The sequence below is a fragment of the Cygnus olor genome, chromosome 1 (genome assembly GCF_009769625.2).
Source record: "Cygnus olor isolate bCygOlo1 chromosome 1, bCygOlo1.pri.v2, whole genome shotgun sequence".
Lineage (NCBI taxonomy): Eukaryota > Metazoa > Chordata > Aves > Anseriformes > Anatidae > Cygnus > Cygnus olor.
In genome coordinates, this window is record NC_049169.1 from 87,781,550 (window position 1) to 87,802,139 (window position 20,590).

The following is a 20,590-nucleotide window of genomic DNA, read 5'->3' on the forward strand; positions in this document are numbered from 1 at the left end:
TAATAAAGCCTTCAATAATGCTACACCAATTTTCCCATGATCAGGCAACACGAATGATAGCTTCATTGTCAGAGAGCTGAAAGACAATCCAGAGTCTGTTTTTTTCTCTTCTTCAGTAGATGCACAATTTGTTCTTATTTGAGACCTCTGCAGAGTGGTTGAAAAATGTACCTTTTGACATCCCTCTTGATTTTGCTTAATTATTTCCATTTGATAACTACTCTTTCTTAAATCTTCCTCTACTCCTACCAGACAATATGTCTCCAAATAAACATGGAAATGGAAAGCTGCTGTTTGGTGCAAAGTGACTTGTTAAGTGTATTAAGACTGATGCCTGGATATTTGCAGTGATAGAATTTCTACCAGTTCTCCAGGGAGCTTTTTCTAATTTTTGTTTTCATGGTAATAAATAAATACTTATATTCCAGCAGAATTTCCACTTATGCCCCATTGCCAGTTGTCCTGTTGCTGTGCATCCTTGTGAAGAAAGCATCTTCATCCTCTACATATACCTTTTAGGCAGTGGAAGTCTGTGATTAAATCTCTTACACCTTCTCTTATTCAGGACAAACAAACCTAGTTACATCAGCTTCTCTTCATATGTCCCTTCTCCACCCAATGGTCGCCTCGATGGTCCTCCATTGGACCCTTTCCAATTTTTCCGATGTCTCTCTTGAACTTGGGGGTAACAAAACTGGACTCCATACCCAATCGGGCAGAAATTCAGGTGTCTTTGTATGACTATTGCCCATTATGGATGTAAGATTAGTATCTCAACATACATTTAAACTTTTAAAATATACTTTTAATGAGGACTCTACCAAGTGACTGTTTTTTAGCCACAGGTTTACGTATGTGGCTACACCCACACAGGTGGGTATAAATCCAGGATTTTGGTTTTATGTTTTAGGGATGGATGACTTTCAGAAAATCCTGATTTTGATCTATGTTCCTCATGACATTTGTAGATTGAACAATCTTGATATTTTTGAAAGGATACCTTTCAAAGATCCCAACATGTCTTAGTTGGGAAGTAAGCAGATTTGGGGCTTGTAACTTCTCTATCATAAGGAAAAAATATGATAAAAAGTTAAGGAGGAAAAACAAAACTTAGATTTATTTTTTTTAGTCATTGTCATCAAGTAGATATTTTTTCCTCTCAAATAAGTATTTTTTTTTTCTGTGATAGTCAGCACATCCAGTTAAGAGAATGTGCCTAGGAAGAAAAATACTGCAATCACTAGCTTATTACATGATTGATCTTGTCTTTTATTGTCCTTATTTTGAGAAAGAGATTATACCTGTAAAGGAGCTGATCACTATTTCTGATTATAATTAATAGAGACTTTTTTATTAGACCTACTACATAGAGTCTGTTCCATACTTTCACCAGCTTTAACAAGCAAAAGGTCTTCCAGAACAAACACAACTGAAAAGTAAAACAGCTTTTTCAACTGAGCTTCTATGTAGGAAGGAGCAACATGAGAGAAAGTTAATTATTCCTAGATAAAACATAAATTACTTTTTCTTAATACATCAAATCTTCCTGCCTTACTGGATGCTGATAAAAGGGAAAAATATTTTTCCGAAATATCTAAATCTTAGTGCTACGCAGCAGCCTAATATCTAGAGTGCTTGTTAAAAGAGGGAAGGGGGAAGAGAGGAAGGGAAATAACACATTTAAAAGTTACTCATCATATCTGAAGTACAAGGTATTTGCTCTCCTCCAGCAGAAAATTAAGCAGTCATAGAGCACTTCTATCCCAGCTCTTTCACAAAATGAAGGCACTGGTAAGACTCTTCTTAATCAGGTGCTCACCCTCTGCCACCCTGTCACCAAGCCAGCCAGGCTGCTCAGAGCTTGTCTGCCTCTTCTTGGCTAGTCTTCACAGCTCTGATAGTCTTTCCCTTAACTGAAAGAGCCAGATGAATGTTTTTTTGCAGAAGCCTTGGATGAATTTGTCTTACACACACAGAGAGATGGTTGGGAGGGGTGAGGGACTAGGATGGCAGAAATTGTCTAGATCACTCTCAGCATAGAGTACTACCACCGACATTCTTAATAGATTTTTGCTTAACTTTTTTTTTTTTTTTCCCCAATAGCTCCTCTAGTGAAAAGTCCATAACAACTCCTGCAGCCTGTGCAGTTACTGTCATACTCTTCTCACTGCTTAGTTCAAGTCTCACTCAAATGGAAACTATGCATCTATACATCTTCATGAAAAGCACACTATTTCTACCTCCGTGCAGCAGCCTTTTATACACTTCAAGAGATGCCTCTGCCCACTTCTGTCCCTTCTTTTGGCTGAGCAAACACAGTCTGTCTCAGCTTTGCCTCACAGATCTTGCATCACAGATAATATTTTCCAGAATTTGGATCATTCTTTTCGTTGTTCTTTGAACTTGAATTGGTCAATGTCTCTGAAGTATCCCAAAGTACACAGAGGAATTATGCTAGCCAAAGTGTCTCAGTAAGGTGGAGCAGAACAGAGGACTGGTCTATGTCTTGTCTAGCCCAGTTATACTTGCTAGTATGTGCTCTTTTTTTCCTTTTGTCAACAGCATGTTATTTACTATGGTGTAGCTCATGACCCATTTCTAAAGAAATGTTGCTTAGTCAGTTGTGTTATTATTTCTTCTTGAATATATATTAATCCTCTGGAATAGCGTGGCATGATTTTTCAGAGTGTATTTCCAATATTGATGCAGGGCTTAGAACTCAGCCTTGTCTTCTGGAGTACTTGCAGTTCCTTGGGGACCTGTACCCTATTCACATTTAGTATTCTAGTGCCGATCTGTCTATGGAAAATGATCAGTTCATCAATGCCAAAACACATTATTTGGAATGACTCACATTTGGCAAGTGTTCCCCCAGGCCAGAGCCAAGGTCTGAGCTTTTGCCCAGACATCTGTTCTCACTGGCTTCTGTGAGTACCATAGTGGTCTAGGTGAGGGCTGATACAGGGCCCAAAACTTCTTTGAGGGAAGTGGATGCTCCATCACCGACAACAGCAATAGATTTTCACCGTAACATCCCGAGTCTGGAAAAATTTGAAAGAAAAAGTCTAGTTTAGATTGTACCTGTGATTCTCAACAAGCCAGAGACTTTTAAGAAAAAAATGAACACACATGTATCTGCCTGTACTAAAAAGAGGCATCTCAGAAGAAATGAGAAAAGATAATGTTAGATCACTTATAAATTCTTCTCTAATAACAACTGTTTTCTTCCCCTTTCTGCCCAGAACACTCCCTGTTAAGTGGCCTACAATGTCAGACCAGTGGCCATACCAATTTCTGCTGGACAGGTGCTCATTATAATAAAACATAGAGGTCCAGCTCTGATGAAAAGCACAGGTTGAATATACACTGTATGCAGAATTGGAACTGCCTTCTTCTTGTTAGAAGATACATTGCCAAAGTAGTGTCAAGATATGTGCAAAACATCATAAAGAAACCGAAGTTTCTACTGAAAGCAAAGAACCTGATCAATACATCAAAGCTGAAAGATTCAGTTCACGTAACTGGGTTTTATTTCTTGCAATTCTGACTACAAGTATTTCATTTTCTGTTTAAGGAAAGGAAGGATGGTTTTGAAAAACATGCAAGATAGATGGGCTTTATTTGTTAATATGTGCTTTTTGTAATAATCTATCATAAGCTTTGTTTCTCATTTCTTGTACAGTGTTTCATAACTAATTCTTCCTTTAAAAGGAGGATTTTTATTCTCTTGATTAAAGGAAGAAATAATTACAAACCTAAGCCTATCTTCTTCTGATATTATAGTTGCAACTATGCTCCCAACCTTTTGTAACCTATATCTATAATTTGTTAAATAAGTACTATGTTTCAGTCATGCTCTTGCCCCCTTAACTCTCATTACTCAAGGTTCAAATGTATTCATTTCCTTACATAAGCCAAACTCCTCCAAGCACTTCTACATATTGCCCACTCAGTCTACAACTTTCTCCTTTTAATACAGTGAAAATCAATTTCTGATCCTTGTCTGACAAACAGAACAACCAACACAAACTCTTTCTAATTGAGATGCAACTTAGCAGTTATATCAATATTTAATTGTATGTTGGTTTTCATGATAACTCTTATGTCCTCTCAGGTTATTTAATTAGCTTATGGAAAATATTTAAAAACAAGAGGTTAGTAGCAGTTTAAAAATCCAGCCTTTTGTGACTTTTGTTTCTGTTATGTGACTCTTGTCCTGCTTGGTACAGGTGGGAGATTTGTGGCAATTCTATGTCACCTAAAGAGATACTGCTTGGCTCAGATCCTTCTGGGTAGAAACTTGTTAAGATGTAAATAGCAATCTTGACAAAGATGTTTGAGGCAATCCATTTTTTCAACTTTTTTTTTCTTTTATTTTTTTCTCTTTTTTTTTTTTTTTCCCAAACCTGTGCATTATATCTTACTGTTGGGGTGAAGCTGCAGCCATAAAAGAATTATTTCCCACATTCAGATGTTTGAAGAGAAGTGGCTGGCCTCCTGAGGTATCATGGTAGCTTCCCATGAGAATCAGAGTCTTGAAAGATCTACTTTGTTTTGCGCTGTCCAGCTTCTTCAGGCTTTAGACTCAAAGATGTTTGAAGAAATATGCAATGCTAAATCCTGAACTGTCTACAATAATCATTCAAGGAATGTTTAGGGAAGTTATGAATTCATTGATATCATAAATCTATCATGCAGGAAACGCTAGAGGAAAATTGTTTGCAAATCTCATTGTCAGACAGCAGTGAGTGCTGGCTTGCTCTCCAGGGAGAGGTAAGTGAGAGCTGATGATGATGGCCCAGAGTACCCAAACTGGGAGGGCAGAGCAGGCTGAGTGACAGTAACTTGGACCAGCTGCAGGTCAGTGATCAGGGAAGAGGCTGCAGGTCCATTGGTACTCTTGGAGCCCTTGATCACACCTTTTAAATATGAGCGTGATTTCCTGGGCTGGCTCAGCAGAATTTTTAAAGACTTGGTAAGAGAAGGCTTGAACAAGTTTTTTGTGCCAAACTTGATTTAGCTGATTAGAATACTGGATTTGCCCCGAAGTAGATGTTTTCCTGTTCCAGTATACTGGTAAACAACATATGATTAGTGTGAAAGTCTTCTAATTTATTTGCGTGTCTGAAGACATAGGGACAAATCCTCATGGGTTACCACAAATGGCTTAAGACATCTAGAAAACAAACAAACAAACAAACAACAGCAACAACAAAACCCCTGCTCCATTATTCCTGCCCATGAATAAACAACCATTGAGTTGTTCTGGAACTCTGTAGCCACAATTGGACTGTGTGCAGCTGAAAACCCATTAGCAAAGCTATCACCTGAGGTATGTTTCCAATTGTTAAACAGCTTGGACATTATCAGAATCTCTTATCCATAAAGCATTTAGACTTCATAATTAGATTTTAGAAAGACACAGATTGATTAGCTCTTATCCTCATTTAGGAAATGATACCCCCTTCTGGATTTTAGTTTCTGTTTCCACTAATGTCTACAGTTTAGAATTCCACTGTGTATTTAACTCCAATCTTTCTATACAGTATCTTCAGTACAGGAAAACACCATTAAATTTTAAATGAACAGGATTCAAATAGGTTCCCAGCTTTATGGATGCTTCAGATGCTAAGGCTGAAAGATTATGATATTCCATGCCTCTCTTTCACACAGAATAGATTGTATTTTTATAATCCTTTACTTCTGTGACAGTTGCCAATAATCCAGCCATGTCTCATTTCAAAGTTGGGATGCTTGGCTGCTTGGTTTCCCTCCCTTATATGAAAAATGAAGCTAATGAACAGACTTGTTTTACAACTGCAAGGTTAAAGCTGAGCTCTGAATTTTATGTTATTAACAGCAGGTTTTGAAAAAAAAAAATGCAGTGATAAACAAATAAAAATTCGTGAGGAAATGGGTTGGGTATAGGCCAGAACAGTGGTGCAAACAATCTTGTACATAAGAGGAAGCAGGAGAAATTGTAGCAATAGATAAGGGCAAAATAGAAGTAAGGATAAACTTTTGAAATTCCAGATAGGAAGAGGATATGTGGATCAATCCCATATTTCACTCATTACAAGTGTGCAAACTTGCCCTTTAATGGCATAAAAATACTGGAGACAGATAAAAGATTAATAAAGTCACTGACTTCTGAGAGCCAAATACTTAGAGGAACCTTCTCTCCTGCAGGAGAAAATTATTGTTTAACTAGTTCTACAGCAGCAAAGAATGATTCCTGTGGAGACTGGGGTTTGTGGCTGTGATGGTTGTTTGTAGATGACAACTGGAAGTGGCAATGCCAATAACAGTATTAAACATAGGCTGAAAAAAACATACAAAAAGGGTACGTAATAAGAATAAATACTGTTAATGATATATTAACAATAGTAACATAAATTGTTAACTGCTGAAATAGCCAATATTTCATCAATAACTCTGAAAATGTTCTTCCTTTTGAGCAGACAGACAAAGGGAGGCAAGGCAAATTCTGTTTTCCTGAAAATAGGCCAGCCAGAAACCTAGTCCTTGCACCCGTTAACCTGACCTTGAAAGCTTTGTCATTGGAATGTGCCTGGCTGTGTTTGAAATGCAAGCAGAATTAAGTTCATATTAGATGATGGTCTCAGACCTTTACTGTCTGGGCAAGCTAATTAATTTACCACTTTAATAAGGGGCTTGTAGAATGTAAAATCTTGATTGTTAGCTTGTTAACAAGGCTGTAAACTGAGTATTCTCTTTCAATTGCAATATAGCCTGCTTTCTGAGAGTCAGGGGTATTAATAGAGCTTCCTCCACACTACATATCTGATATAAATTGATAAAAATACTAATGAAGAAATTATCTTGGGGCTGAGGAGATAATAGACTTGCTCTGACACCTGCAATACCCAGCCCCCATGGAATACAGACACTGAAAATCACAGCCTAAATCCATCTCTGTTTACTGAAGTCTTTAGTAACAGAGCCTACATGATTAAACCCAAGAATGACCAATTCAAGGCCCTCAGCATTTCCCAGTAGACAAATTAGGTTGCATGTTCTTTAATGACATCTTAAAAACACAGTGTGTTTCCTGTTTTGCAACCACCTTGTTTTAGCTGTGATTACTTTTCATACAAATGGGAATTTAAGTTGTGGTAGCCCACCAAAGCATCTTCTCCCCTTCCTTTTAGTAATGAGTAGTAAGCCACAAATATTACTGTTGTTGTTCTTCTTGGTCTGGAAGCTATTTGGCTGAGGCTTTGGCCCTGTGTAGCACCAGAAAGATGGATAGGAATGTTTTAAAATCTTGTAAGGAGATGAATGGAGAAGTCCATGGAGCAGGCTGGGATCTGTTAAATTATCTATGTACTTGGCACATCTTATGGAATACCTGTAAAAAACAGCTATGCTCCAAACTTGAAGGAATGAGCTGCTTTTTAAATTTTATTTTAATTTTTATTAAAATTTGCAAAAGGGATGGTTTAGTTTCAGTTATATCTAGTGCATTGGATGTCAAGAGCTAGTGATTCTTTAACTCGTAACATGGCTGTGAAGAAATATTAGTGCAGATTATGAAAAAGAAGAGAAGACTTGCTATGTAGGCCTGACGCTGAGCATCTGTGACTAATCCCTGCTTGGCTCTGTATAATTCCAGAGAATTGAGTTAATGCACTAAGATACTATTGGGAGGGATGACCCAATGGACCAGAGCAATAGCAGAGAAAAAGCTGGGTAGAGCTGCCAATGAGACATTAGCTGGCAAAGGCCAGCACAATAGAACAAATCCTCAGCCAAGACCTGAGGGAGGGTTACATTTCTGTCATGTATTTAAGACTGAACTTATCCAGGATGTGAGTTGTGATCCACTGAAAGATCACGGGGTTTCATAAAGGTGATAGGGGGCTCATATTAATATTCATGATCCTTTTTGCATGGGAGCACATGTAGCCGCAGGCTGTTTTGGTCCCCAGGGGACTTCTATGCAGCATAACAGACAGAAGTTTGTATTGTTAGTCTCTGTGATGATGTATTTTGGAGATTATTGAAGGTTAGGGAAGGTAACATTAAATGTTTGTGAACTCTAGCACAAAATTTTATTCTTTTGTTGGTAAGCAGTTTCATATTTCATATTTGTGTTTATTTACTGACTGAAGACACTCTCCACATAATTGCCTGGCTGCGCTGTCTGGCATTTAATAGCGTATTGTTAAAATAGCTCTTCTTGTTTCCGTCTCAGGTTTCTTCATTATTCTTTAAGATTTTCAAGAAACTGGCCTTGCTAAACCATTGAACTTTGGAAAATATTATTTTTAGTTCAGTGAGTAATTCTATTTTACCCAACACAGCAAGCTTCAGTTTGGATTTGACTGATAATTTTCTGCATTTTAGGCAGGTAGATTTTCTAATTTTTAGAAACATCCTGGGGATTAGTGACAGTAAAAGAACATCTTAAATCGTTAAGATATCTCTTTCTGGAGAAAATGTTTAAAGTTGTTTCTGTTTCACTAATTCAGAGGTCTACAACACAACTATATCATGATTCTTATAATAAAATGCACTTGCCTAGTGCATTTATTCATATTACTCATAGGAGTTGCTTGTAATCTCCAACTGAGGTTATGACCTCATTAACGTTTATGTAATACATACTTATGCTTTCCATCTTCTGTAAGCTGTTGGTGTCTCTTAGGAGCCTCGAGAATTGGAAAAACTGGGATTCAGAGAACAACTATCTTCATTAAAGCTAAGGTTTATTGGTAGTAAATCATATTTATCCTGCATTTGAAATAGGCCTACCTTAAACTCTTTTCCTTTTCACCTACTTTCACATTACTTTGTCATGTATTTCCCATCCTTTTACTAGTTTTTGCCTTATCTCAAGGCGGTGTGTGCTGTAACGGAAGTCAGTGTTACACCACGTTATAGGATCTGTGACCAGAAAATAGTAAGAGAGTAGCAGTTTTGCTCCTGAAGTGAAAAAGGAAACTGCTGGTAGATTTTAGGTAAATCTAAAAGCCGAGATTTCTGCTAACTTAGCCCAGAAATGTCTGAGGGGTACAAGGTTCTGCCCAGGTTCTCCAAAGAGCAAAACTAGACTAAACAGATGATTTTTGTTCCCTTTCTCCTTGTTATGTGGGTTACCCCTTTTTATTACAGGGTTGCTGTTTGTTAGTTTATCTAGACTTCTGGGCTAATTTGCATAAGAGCTTGTGAAATGAAGAGTTTGACTGTTTTGGAGTAAACGTTTTTATTACTGTCTTTAAATGGAAGGAAAATTGACATGGTATCCTTCTCTTAGTTTGTTTTACAGAAAGGAACCATTTTGTATAACTAGTAACCATGAACAAGCTGTCTAAGACTGTGGCAGGAAAAGGGAAAAACACATTCACAAATCATATTTAGCATTGTGATGGTCTCTGTTACCTATAAGGTAGGGCTTATCCTTATGCAGAAGCCAGTGCAATGGTGCAGGTCGAGTGACCAGGCAATATTACTGCTTACTGTACTGTTAGAAATCTCCTCCCAGTTTTTAACTAAAATTGCCACAGATTTCAGAGAGAAGACAGCAATGCTGAGCTTTGCCTTAAAGCAGCTGTTCCTAGTCAAGATTTCATGTTGTTCTGAAGCAGACATAGCCCTTTCTTCCCACAATCCCACCGAGACCTCTGGAAAAACAGGAGACAAAAGGAGGTAAAATGTTTAAGTTAGACACCCAGAGAAAAGCCTTAAAAGTGTTGTGCGTGTTTCCTTGTTTTTGAAAGGCTGATTAAAGGTCTTATGTTAATGAAAATGACTGTACAACCAGCCACTGCATGTATTTCTGAAAGGAATGATAATATGCCCTTTACTGTGGCTCAAAAGGGATGCCTATTTTAAATTTCATGTGTTAATAGAGAAACCTTACTTTGAAGCCAGTGACCATTGCAAATATCAAACATATTTATAGTTGGGTACAAATATGCATTTGTGAGCTGTCTTTCAGCCTACCCTAGGGTTCAGGAAGACCACCTGTAAAGTCACCCTACAGACTAAAGCCATAAGAAGAGCTAGCCAGCACCTGGAGATAAGTACCATGTGGATAGTGTGTCACTTCACAGAAATAGCTAGCGTAGTCTATTATAATTATTATGTTATTAATTATTATTGTATTTTTTTTCAATCTGCAGTATTCATTACAAATGTTGCAGTTTGTTTTTTATTATTTGGCAGCAGTGAGGGAACAGAAAGAAACCTTCCTTTAAAAATAATTTAACTCCCAAGGGAATAAAAGTATAACTCTTATTTTTATGAAGAAATTCATTATAAAAAGGAAGATATCATGAATTAAATTTTGGGAAAAGTAATCTACAACTTCTAATGTTATTTCATTTCCATGCTTTTGTAATTCGTATGATTTTCAGCGAAATATATTTTTTGAAAATTCTTCCTTGTCATTTTCAGGGAAGTTGTTCTAAGGTTCAGTCCTTAATAGCTAACTTTGGTATAGATTTCATCCTGGTCACCTCTCTTCCTATATGAGAACAGAAGTGCCTGACTTACAGCCTGCTGAAATCAACAGAGGTTCTTTCCCCTGGATGCAGTGAACTTTGAGAGAAGGTTGTTTGCATTTTAGTAGAATTTTAGCGTTCAGAAAATAGTGAACTGGAATCACCTCTTTCTGGGACAAAAGAAGGTTCTATCACTGTCTTTTTTTTTTTTTTCTTCAAGACAATGATTACACCTTTCTCAGCTTTTACCAGTCCTTAATGAAATATTCATGTCTTGTGGACTTGAACATTGCTGTCTCTAATAACGTTTGTAATACGTGACAGAAATGAATGAGGGTTTAGTTGCATACATCTATATCTCAGAAAAAAATGAAAATAGGTTGTAACACCAGAGCCATGATATTTCTCCCTCTCTCACTCACCTTTTTTAAATCTTTGGTTAAATTATGAGTTATATTCAGTGGTGCTTATTGACATCCTATTTTCTGCATTCTAAGCCATCTAAGCACTTGTGCAGAAATCATTATAGGTCTAATACTTTGAGGGTGTGTAGAGCAACATAGCCAGATGACCAGCAGCGCATCAGGTACTGAAGGGCACACCTATGCAGTAAATCCACTCTGATGTGTATAATAGGTCTTTCAAAATGATGACAAAGATCTTAAAACAGCCTGAAAAATTAAATGTTTTCCTCAATTCAGCAAGCACATCCTCTCTTTTCCCTGCACTCCAGTATATTTGGTCACTCTCTCATTCCCTGAATGTATCAAATCTGAAAACATGCCACTGTAGTCAGAGCCTGCTTTGTCATTTATCCTTTTCAGAACAACATGCTGACAAACTTGAAAATCCCCAAATCCTTACCTGGAGTTCTGAAAAAGAAGTAACTTCTTGCAGAGGTGTAGGATCTGTCTGTGTTCCCCCAGACTTCATCAGAAGTAGCAAAAGTGGGTTGCATGTACACAACAGGGTTCTGAAAAATGAAATGATTTGGAAGAAACAGGCAGTGACCTGTACTAATCAAAGTAGTTTTGTCTCTCTGCCATGACATGTTTATGCTTTTAGATGCAGCACAAGTTGTCAGGTTTTTGTCTCATCACACTTTTGTTGGGATTTTCTGCATATTTCAGTCGTTGTCATGAATTTTCCTTGATAATAATTGAAAGTCAACTTCTATTTTTATTTCAACTGCAAGCTAAACCAGAGTAACTCTAGGGTAACTCTGTTAAAATCACTTGTGGTGCTGTATCAGTGTATTTCTTGTATTTCACATTTTCTGATACCAATAGAAATGTCTCTCTTTAATATGATTGGAGCCGCATTACATGAAGTATCTCAGACAGGTATCAACTCCCCCTTTTAAAGTAGACTACTAGCAAAAGAAATCAGCTTGTTTTGTAGAAGATTCGTTGCCATAACCTTTGAAAAATAAACATTTGAAACAGTGTAATTTTACCAAGTCATCATATGGTTAATGAATTCAAAGACAAGAGGCTAAGGAAGCTTTCAGCACAGATAGTCTAAAGACTGTTAAATGTTTCCATGAAGAATTAGATGTTTTTTGTCCTCTTCCCAAAAGTTCAGGTCAATGTATGCAAGGAGGAGCATGAGCTCAGTTTAGGACATCAGTAGTGGGACCAGAGTCTGTATTTCTTTTGAATAATCCAGAAGAGAGGGAAAGGATTCCAAAGAAATGCCAGAAGATCAGAAAACGCAAATAGATTAAAAGCATTCATCAAATAAAAGCAGTTCCCTGCCTCCTCACCAAAAATAATTCAAAAATTGTAGGTTTGTGGCTTAAAACAATTTGAATTTGTTTAAACTTGAGATTAAAGAAGGCTTAGAAATTGATTTTATGAAATTTCAGTAACTTCATTGTTTTATGCCTGCCTCTGAGCTAAAAATACCACTCTGAAAGCAAAACATGCAAATCCAAGTTTTCATCTGGGGACTAAATTCCAAACTGGTCTTCTCCAGAGATAAAGGGTTTCAGACTGAAAGCTCTGGTTTTCAGCTTTCTTTTATTTTGTTCTAAACAACTTGGCTCAGCTCATCCATTTAAAAAATAGATCTTTTAAAAATATATATTTTTGATAATTTATTTTTTCCACCTTTCCATCCAGAACTCCTCTAATAGAGGCAAGTGTTCTCTGTAGGACACAGGTCATTAGTGTAGTAATACCTTTACTTTACAAATGCTCTTCACAAACATGCCAGCTCCAGGGGCTTCTTTTTTTCCTTCCTTCCTTCCTTCCTTCCTTTCTTTCTTTCTTTCTTTTTTTTTTTTCCTTTGAAACAGCTGCTAAAAAGACATCTCTATGTAAATGCATAAAAAGGAGAAATATATGTACGTGTACACCTTCACATAAATTGCATAATTCCAGCCAGGTGAACTACTCTTCCCATGTTCTCACTGCTAAAGCAAACCTTCTCCAAGTTTTTATTCTGTTAGTCAAATTCCTATGAGCACTCTTCATTTCCAGGTTCAACCTTCTGTCAGTGCATATCCACAGAACCTGCTTGGCTGATTTTTTTTTAAAGCATTTTACTTCTGAATTTTCATTCCCTTCAGAAGAGCTAAGGAAGAAGCATAGGAGTAACCTAAAGAGAACTCTTAAAAGAAACTTAGAAACGTAAATATAGGTGTAAATAATCACTAAATTCTGGTGGGATTACCATAGGGGGAGAAGATGAGAAGGGAAGAGGATAGTTTTGATAAACCTCTGTTTGTATTACGCAGTAAAAGATGGTCCCTATCCCTAAGGACTGTTAGTGTAAACACCCACCAGAACAAGAGTCAGACAAGGAGGAATGAGTCTTGAGGTCACAGTGCAGTGTCAAAGCTTGGATCTCCTGCCTCTTCATCCAACATGTGAATGCCACAAACTTCTAAGGCTCAAATTTGTTGTCAGTTCTTTTTGAAGAGAAAATACTAGTTATAGCAAAATATTTCAAAACAGATCTCTCACTGTTTGAAGGCAGTGGTTCACTTTAGGCTATATTATATATGCATTATTTTTTATGCTGATTCTTTCTGGCCTTTAGAAATAATATCGTCAGTACATCTTATGGCACTTGCATACATTACTCCAGAAGATAGGAACATAAGCAGAAAATGCCTTTCCTGCTTGACTGCTTGCATTCAATTTTATTTCACTCTGTGCTGCTTCTGCTTCTATTTGTTATAGAATACGTCTAACCAGAAAGGTCAGATTGGCACCAAATTTTAAATATAATGTATTTCTAGTAACTAGCAAGCACTTTCCCCTTTAGTCCAATAATAACTCATGTATGGACCAAAACATCCACCTGCTTTGAGAAGAAAAAAAAAAATCACAAATCAGGTGTTCTATTAGAAAAATAAAATAGTTAGATGATTACAGGTTATAATATGGGCGTATGCTTTAACAATGGCTAGTGTGCAATGAAAATAGAATTGCCCTATTAATAATTTCCTGTTAAGTGCTAATCACAGGTGATGTGAAGCAGACAACAACACTTCTAGTGGCTTGCAGCAATTCACACAAACTGAGAATCTATTCTGCTTTATTGTTAATGGTTATCTTCAAGAGCCAGACCTTTAATTATTACACAACAGAAATCCTTTGGTTCTTACAGAGTAAAAAATACACTCTTAACATTCAACAACTCGTGCAGTGTTTCTCCAGAAGGCACTGTCATTGACCGTTGTTGACAGATTTCTATCAGTTAGATCTATTTGTGTCCTGCAGCTTTTCCTTTCAGTTTTCATTGTAAATCAATGCTGATAATAAACATGATAAAAAATATGCCAGTTTGTGAGATAATGAAACAGTGTATTTTATTACAATGAAGGAGTGCATTTTCAGAGCGTTGAATAAGGCTTGTTAACAGCAAAAAGAATTGCAGTGGGGTCACATATGTGACAGCTTCAGATTATGCTTCTAAGCTTGCAACAGGTCCTGCCAGTGTCACTGGCGGGCTCAGTGCTTCAGCTGCAGTGATTTGTTTACAAGCTGTTGCTTGTTGATCAAGAGCTTTTGTAGGAACAAAACTCACAAGGAAAATGTGCATGTTAGTAGTGGCACGGCATTTTGTTCCTCAAAATATAGAAAATTTGTGATTTATGCGAGTGCATGCAATATGCATTTTAAGAATCAGCACTAAAACCTTGAGGAAGACAAAGTAATTGGGTTTTCTGCCTAAAAAGGCTCATGTTATACACACAGACTCTGAAATGGTAGTTACGTAAAATAAGTTTCTCACTGCCAACAAACCAGCTAAAGAACTTTGTAGATGACTCCACTAGCAGGCAGGCCTGCTGTACCCTGCTGATGACAGGAATCAGAATAACATAGTGCTGGACTTCCTTCCTCCAACAGTAGGTATGGCTGTGCGGTGGATCAAAAACCTTGCTCACAGCGCTGTGACCACCACAAAATTGCACTTTGGTGCGATCTATCAGAGGATTAGAAATACCAGTACACTCTCATAAATTGTGTGGGCAGTAACTGCTTGGATGTTGTGAGTCTAGCAACAGGGAGATTGTGGCACTGCTTGGAGGCCTCCTTTGCAGACGATTTTCACTAGGGAGTGGCAACCAAGGTCTGACTGTGAGGACTAAGGTATTTTCTTCTCTCTGGTAAACTTCCTTCTGTGCTACCTTGGCACTGGGGCAGTTTTATGATCCTTAAAAAAAATGATTAAGCCTGTCTTTGAGTAGGGGCACAGCTAGCAAGACCCAAATTGGAAGAATATTGGAATATTTGTTCCTCCCTGTAGAAAGGCATGGTTGTTTTGCTTTTCTTTTTAATTTGTATTTATTATATATAACATGATATTTAACTTAAGTACCAAATGAAGTAAAAATGCAGCTCTAATATTTTCTCAGAATAACTTCTTCCAAGCTGCCCAAATATATATATATATATATATATATATATATATATATTTTGTTGTTGTTGTTGTTTGTTTGTGAAGCTGATGAACTGAAAAAAGGCAGGCAAAAATAAATGCTTGGAAGTACACCTGAATCTTGACTATATTTTTTGTATAAATCATCTACCAAACAACTGAACTGACGTATCATATTTGGCTTTTGGTACAACACGCAGTACATCTCCTGTTGACTTCAGTGACGTTTGTGTTGTTTACAGTAGACAGCACCCAAATTTTGTTAATTACTTAATTATTGGTGCTTTCATTTAATTTATATACATATTGTTCACTATCTCAGCCATAATTAAGAGCTACCTGCAAGTGCCATCTTTATGACAGCAATTAGCTTGTGTGCAGTGCTAGCTCTGCCTTGGAAGGTTAGGACTGGGCTGGGAAAGGGGAAAGTGGTGATTCAGGTGCCCAGGAGAGAAGAACAGCAAATGTCCTGCCCTTTCTGTTAGAGCAGAACTGATTGTTGGGCAAGTTTGATTTCATCCTAAAAAGATACTCTCAAGCCACTAAGTTGAGATTTGAATCTTATCTTCCCTGGTGCAGTTTTTACTGTAAGGTAAGGCCTATTATTTTTTTCCTGTAGAACATCTTTCTATAAAAGTCTACTTTTTACATTGTATTCTTACTGAATTTGAAGAAATCAATTTTTATTTTATTTATATAGATAACTATATATATACATACATATACTTCATGAGAGTAAGATTCTTCTGTGTTGTTTTTTGTTTGTTTATGTTTTGTTTCATTTTGAAAGAAATAAGGCAGATAAGACTAGAATGGGATATTCAGCCTGCAGACCTGCTCCAGTGGATGCATGAAGCCTTCTTGATGAATACAATGAGTACTACCCCATGATTCAGCATTTTACTGTAGAAGAATATTTGATTGTAGTTTCATAACCACTGTACTTCAAGCGACATTAAAGCACAAGAGTAAGCACTAAAAGCCAGGGTCCTCCTCCTGGGTATTTTGAGGACTAGCTATTCAGATAGAGGTAAGTGAATTGGTCTCCCTTTCCTCATTATTTTGTTTTCCAGCTCACGCAGTTTTGGAGAGCCTTAATTTATCATTTAGAAAGTGCTTTAAGATCCCTCCACAGAACTGACTATAAAAATGCAAAGTATTAGGAAACAAAATCCCATGAACAATTAAAAATTAATCACTTTCAAGCCAGAGCTTTCAGAGAAATGGCCAGAGGAAATAAAAGACAAACTGGACTTTCAGGAAGAACTCTATTCATAGGACAACTAAAGTAAAACAACCACTACCAACTGGGGGATGTTGTTTTTTCTCCTGTCCTGTTGCCTTCTCTACCTCCTCTGCAGTCTCCTTGAAAGTTCCCGCTGCCACATGAAGCAGAAGGAAGGAGAACAAAGGATGTTTCCTAGAAAACAACAAAACGTTCATCCCTTAGGCAATGTGGAGATGCTTGTGCACTAATTGCCTGCTGGCAGCCTTTCCTCTGGGCCAGGATCTCCTCATAAGTGTTGGTAGTTTAGCTCTTCAGAGGTGTGTGATCTGTCTTGAAACCTGGGCTAGCGCTCCCCATTAGAGAGGCATTTAGGAAGAGGTGTCTGAAGCTGCAAGGCAGAAAGAGCAGTAAGGGGCTGGTGTGCCCACAGGAAGGTGCAGATAAAACAAGCTTGATCTGCATAGGCATGAACAGGGAGGAGTATATATGTGGGGCTTGAAGTATTATCTGCATACTGGTTGTCACTGGCAAGTAGGAGGAAGCTCTTGTCCCTTGGGAAAGAAGCAACAGCAATAACATGAGGATATCACCTGTGTCTGTTTTAAACCTCAGTCCTGAGGTAGCTCTCAGCTCAGCACTGTCCTTTCTCAGCACAAACCCAAGGTAAATTTGCCAATAGGAAGCTGCTGAACAAGAACAGAAGTGCCAGGACATCCCCTGAGGGGATCCACTATCCTCACATAGGCTTGGTGATCTGCCCCTGATAATCTGCAGCAACTGAGTCTCCACGGCCTTCTTGGAGAGTTTCTTGCAGTGCTTTGCTATCCTTATCTTTACAAAGCTTTTCCTAATACAAATCTACTGCAGTTTAAACCCACAGTCAATCCTACATGGACAGTTTGCAGCAGTGCTTCTAGACAGTAAACTGAATGCAATATTAGCCATTAAAAGGCAGAGTGAGATTGTGGGTATGAAGCAAGAAAGATTTCACATGGCCCATTGGATTGAGATGCTTTATGCACAGGACAAGGAGGTATTTGAGAAGAATTTATTTATGAAAAATACTTATGGTAATTGAATTTATAGGCATAACAGTAAAATAATCTGAGATCAAAGACTAAGCTTGGCTATTGAACTAATTTTTAATGTTATACATCAGTTAAATATATCATTAATAAGAATCCCAAGTGAAAAAGTGACTTGATGTACAGAACCTAGCCGTTGCTGCTCCAAACTAAAACTGCTCATGCATGTGATCTGTTTTTTCTAGCTGAACTGTGGGAAAACCATACCCAAGTCCCCAAAAGTTTTTTCCTTAAAAACCTTTCCGTTGCTATTGTCATGCTGTGTCCTTCTTGGCCTTTTTCTACAGAACTAAAAAAATGGTAATTCTATCTGTTTGGACTTCTTTCTTAGCTTCGATTATTTGTAATGGATATTTCAAGTTCTCCTTTTACAAAATGTGCTGAGAGCTAGTCTTGCACACTAGGATTTATTTATTTATTTATTTTCCAGCAAGCAAGCTATAAATTCCACATTTTCTTTTTATGGTGAAAAAGACTAACTTTCTGAATCTTGATATAAGTACTTTTTCAAATCACTTCACTGATTCTATTTATTTATTTATTTATTTTAACAGAAGTCAAGCAGTCCACAGGCTGCCAGCCCAACAGTGTAAACAAATCTGTTTTTCCTGGGTTGCTTTTTTTAAATCAGCCTACAGCTGAAATACTGACATACTTACCTCAGATGAAATATATCAAGCCCATAAAGCAATAATTATAGCTGCCTGGTCATAAAGAATAAAGACCTAGGCTTTGATCAGGGTCAGCAACAGAGGGTGCCTAAAATACTTACAGTTTTTGAATAGGAGCTAGGAGCATTGTTTTGTGATAGACAGACATAATGGCAGTGAGCCAAAGTATAGAGAATTTGTCCTGGTTCTTCCTAAATCCAAAACACAGCACCATACCAGCTACTAGGAAGAAAGCTAACTCTATCCCAGCCAAAACTAGGACAGGAGAATACCAATATGTAAGACGATGTTAGGACACAGTAATCAACAAATTGTAGAAATAAACCTCTACAGAAAGGTTTTCTACATAGTTTTCTGGCTTCAGGTTCAGCAGTATGTAGTTCTTGGGCACTGTGAGCTGGACATCACCTCAATAGTCATCCTGCACAGCCCTTTCTTGGTGTTCAGGTGAAGATCTGCTGAGAGAAGAAGCTTTCTCACTGTGCTTGTGCCTGAGCCAGCCTCCTAAGGGAAACTGAAATGCTTTGACAGCCTTTCATGTCTTGCAGGAAAACTAACCTCTTTGTAATAGCTCTTCCAAAGGAATCTTAGTTGAGGAAAATGTAGCGTAGGTTTGTATTTAATAACATCTCTTAATAAAATCTGGAGTAACAGGTACTCCAAGCTGTGACAGTCTGAGGCTGGCACTGCAAACCTCAGGGAATTCTTTGGCTTTTGTCTGAGCAGTTTTTATGCACCCTCAGTGCTGAACACCTCCACTGCCAAGTGCCTCCTGTAGCGTGGCTGCCTTGCGCGAGGGATGTGGAAATGCTTTCAAAAAGTGAAGGAGCTGCTTGAAGCAGTCCTCACCTTGGCTAAGGGTCAGGCTTTAGAATAGCAAGGTGATAATATCTAATAGGAACTGATTACTTCTGAAGGGCTGCTGGAGTAGCTATAGCCTGTCACAATAGGCACCAAACAGTGGCTGATGGGCTGGTCACTGTATCACTCAAAGCCTTCTGGAGATTCCCTAGCCAGAGAAACTCCCAGCAGAGAGCCTGTCAACCTAACATTCGTGCCAGATCAGCCACCCAGGAAAAATACAAAGAACCCTAAATAACCCAGCTAGCACAGCCTGGTACATAATTCCCAGTTCTGTTACTGGATAATGTGAAGGAAAGCCAAGCTGGTAACCCAATGCAATCAAAGACTGGAGAAGAAATCAAATTGTTTAGTGCTCTTATGAAATAAGGCTGTTCCCACCAATAGAAAAAGAAGCCAGTGAGCATGAATGAGATCATACACAGTGGCCTTTCCTCAAGAGTTCATCTTGACCATTTATTAAGGAACAAAAAATGCCAATAATGTGTGTGGGTTTTGCAGAAAACAGGAATATGAAAACAAAAAGGAAAATTGGTGTACAAAGACAGTGTATCTATTTGAAAGCCACAATTTTAAAACAGATGCTAAGACAATGCATTTAACACTACTCTACAGGTTAGCTTAACATTGTTAGAAATCATATCATTTGTTTAGTATATCCTCAAAAGATTGTGGAAAATAGGACAAAAGCATACAGCAAAGAGGAGATATGCCCACAATTTAACTGTAGTTTCCCTTTAGGTTACTTTATTCCATGTAGTTTTTGACTCTAGTGCTAAGGATGGATTTTAGTCCAAATATTTATTTAGGTATTATTTAGAACATCTCTTACTGAGTTTGCTCTTTGGGGAAAAATGGCAGAGAACAAACAAACAATACCTCAAGCCCATCTTATTTTGTTTATAAATTCTAAGTTTCCATTTGGCGCACAGTTTGTTATGAATTAATCTGAAATTTAAAAAGCAGTATTTTTACGTTGTCAACAACTTCTGCTTTTGATTGTCAACAGCTTCATTTTTCTACAGCATTAATGTGCAATAGCATAACTAATTGATGTCAGTACAGAGACATACTTAATTGTTGCCATAGACTCAGAAAGGGAAAGGTATGGATCCACTAGAAATAGCCTTTTCAGACTTAATGATGAAATTAAAAATAAAAATAAAAAAAGCACTCAATTTAGAATAACTTGTCACTTTCTCATAAAATGACTGCTATACTAAGCTGCAGTTTGAGATGACAATTTTAAGAACCTTGAAACATTGTTTTTCAATTTGTCGTCCACAGCCTTTGTTCCCTGTCAAATAACAACTAATTCCGCTGTTTGCTTGTTTTGAAGACTGGCCGCAAAGTCGAATTCCTGTACTCTCCATGGCTGCTCCT

The 20,590-nt window shown here is 37.6% G+C and overlaps 1 long non-coding RNA gene across 3 annotated transcripts in view; it reads left to right on the forward strand.

Annotated features, from left to right (window-relative positions):
• The window catches only part of LOC121075099, an 88,979-nt gene that overhangs the window by 63,539 nt on the left and 4,850 nt on the right, over positions 1–20,590 (forward strand). For all 3 annotated transcript variants that reach the window (XR_005822720.1, XR_005822721.1, XR_005822723.1), the window contains exon 3: positions 16,153–16,392. This is a non-coding gene — a long non-coding RNA (uncharacterized LOC121075099). The remainder of the gene's footprint in view (positions 1–16,152; positions 16,393–20,590) is intronic.